Source organism: Marmota monax, unplaced genomic scaffold (genome assembly GCF_021218885.2).
Source record: "Marmota monax isolate L192 unplaced genomic scaffold, Marmota_monax_Labrador192_F-V1.1 WCK01_AAM20220418_F8-fsc00005, whole genome shotgun sequence".
Taxonomy (NCBI): domain Eukaryota; kingdom Metazoa; phylum Chordata; class Mammalia; order Rodentia; family Sciuridae; genus Marmota; species Marmota monax.
The window spans coordinates 27,016,251-27,018,907 of NW_026692254.1; the positions used below are offsets into that span (position 1 = coordinate 27,016,251).

Here is a 2,657-nt window from a genome sequence, read left to right on the forward strand (position 1 = left end):
CAGCAAAGCTGCTCATATCATGGCCAGGAAATGAAACAGAAGAGTAAGGGTGTGGGTCCCACTATTCCCTTCAAAGATGTGTCTCCAGTTCCCTGCAGACTTCCCACTAGGTTCCCCTCTTACAGGTTCCACCATCTCCTAACAGTCTCACAGACTGGGGACCAAGCCTTTGGCACATGGACCTTTGGGGAAACATCCTAGATACAAACTAGAGCAGTCCCATATCAGCACTAACTAATCATCAAAAAAGCTCTTCTTTTCTGTGCGCACTTAACTATAAACACATGTGATGCTGAATTATGTAAAGTGTTGAAGACTTTTTGGAATCTTATGGTTTACCTGGAATAATGGTGTTTGATGATGAAAAAGCAATCAATGGAGGTTAAACTGCTTAGGGCTTAGCATTCAGACAATGGCAGATTGCACTCCTTGTCATTGTGTGTGACATTGCCACACATAAGCAAAAGCTAAAGAAGATGATCCTGTGTGAGGAAATGAAAAGCATGCATAAAGCATGAGATCACAAAGTGCATCTGTTGCATAAAGTTTAATGGTTAGCTAAAAACAAAGCACTTCTACAGTTGTTTGAATTGCAAGCTAAACTAGCTGCTTTTACCAGAGAGCATCATTTTTACACACACACACACACACACACACACAATTGACTAAAAGTTGTTATCCACACTCCACACTTGGATATTTAATAGAAATATTCTTAAAAATAAACAAAGTGAACCTATCATTTCAAGGGAAAAAACTGACAGTGTTTGTGGCCAATAAGAAAATTAAAGCTTTCGAACAAAAATTTGAATTTTGGAAAACTTACATGTGATAGCTTCTTGTACCTTCACAGCTTCCCAATAAAGATTTTTGGCGGTGACATTAATAAACATGATTCTTTGTGTGTTGTATAATAAAATGGATCAGCATTTGAAAGATGTGCATGCTCAGCGAATCAACATTTTTCAAATGATCACAATGGATAGTAAATCCATCCAAAGTGCAATAGAAAATCCATCCACATCAACGGATTTTAATGTCTCAGGTTATAGAAAAGATATCATTTCAGACATCAAATTGCAACTAACTTTGAAGAAACTCCCAGGGCTGGGAATGTAGCTTAGTGGTCGAGCACTTGTATAGCATGCATAAGCCTTCCATCACCAGCACTGCCAAAAAAGAAAAAGGAAAAAAAGAAGCTACCACTTGTTGAGTTTATCATATCTATAATTTTCTGAAGAGGTTGTTAAAAGGGCTATCCTCTCCTTTACAACTGGATATTCTCACAAGATTTTTTGTGTTAGAAAATCTCTTATAAAAATAGGTTATTTAATTTAGCATATAATGGGGCTGGTGTTATTTTTCAATTAACTAATAATTTTTTAATACTTAGATTTAATTTCTGATATAATAATATTGATTAACATGATACAAAACAAGAAAAGGCCTTTTGGGGAGAGTTCAATTTTTTCTTCACATCAGGTGGATAATGTGCCCACATTGTAACAAGGTTTGAGGGAGGCACATCTCACAGGATGGTGTAAAAAAAACCATGATCATATTTATGAACCACAAAAGGATCAAGGGGACTTCAATATTTGTTTGTATGTTTGTTTGTTTTGCAGTACTTGGAATTGCACCCAGAACCTTGCTCATGCTAGGCAAGAACTCTACCATTTCCCCAACCTGGGACTTTGGTTTTTAAGAGTGTCCTGAGAACAAAGGATTTGAGAACCACTGGCTTACGTCCAGTCAGGATTCACCCTCTGAGACCAGAGATGGGTCAACTTTCCCATGAAGCCCATGGCTGCCTCAATGTAAAGCAAGCTTGAAAAATCTCCAGATTCTCCAAGGAATGAGTATGGGTAAGTAGTGAGCACTCTATTACACAGCACAGTGAATTCTGGCCTGGCCAGGGACTCTTGGGACACTTCTAATCAGCAGCCATCACATTAAGCCCAGTCAGTACACATGTGGTAGATGGTTAGAGCAGGGCACAGGGGACCTTTCTCTTGAAGAATAGGGAGACTTTGTGAGGCATGAGCCATCTGCTCTGCAGTGCTTCATGGCCTTTTCTGCAAATGGGCAGCCCACTGGCCGTGCAGACCCTTCTGGATGAAGTGAACCATTCTGACTCTCCTTAAAACCCACCCCCAGCTCATTTTTCTACCATATTTACAAAATAAAAAGTCACAACTGACAATTTAATTCCCCAGCCTAAACATACTAACATCACCTATCTGTTCAAAACACTGAAAATTCCAGTTCATACAGAATAGATGTCCACATTGTGGCCCCAGCTTGTCTTCCCAGACTTCCTGAATAAGTTAACTGAGTCATTAAGAGAATGCACTCTGGAGCCAGGCTGTCCAGGTTCAAGACCCAGTTCTACCAACTACCTAACAACTGAATGACCAGAACAGTGGTTTGCTGGTGAATGTTTAACACCTGGCTCTCTGGGTGGGTTTTGAGTCCTTATTCATAGCATTTGCCAATTTCCACAGTGTAAATATTTCCACTATGGCCAGTTTTGAGCCACCAGTGTGATATCTCTAAATTCAGAGTTGACAATTGGCTCTCAAGGACCAATGCAACCTGTCTCCAGTACCCAATGGACTTTGAGCAAGTTACCTATTCACCTGGCATGGCTTCCTCAT

The 2,657-nt window shown here is 39.8% G+C and overlaps 1 non-coding gene across 1 annotated transcript; it reads right to left on the minus strand.

Moving 5' to 3' along the window:
* Positions 1 to 1,476: 1,476 nt before the first annotated feature.
* Positions 1,477 to 1,581, minus strand: LOC124089618 (small nucleolar RNA U13). The gene has a single exon (XR_006850812.1). It is a non-coding gene; the product is annotated as a small nucleolar RNA U13 (small nucleolar RNA).
* Positions 1,582 to 2,657: the final 1,076 nt, after the last annotated feature.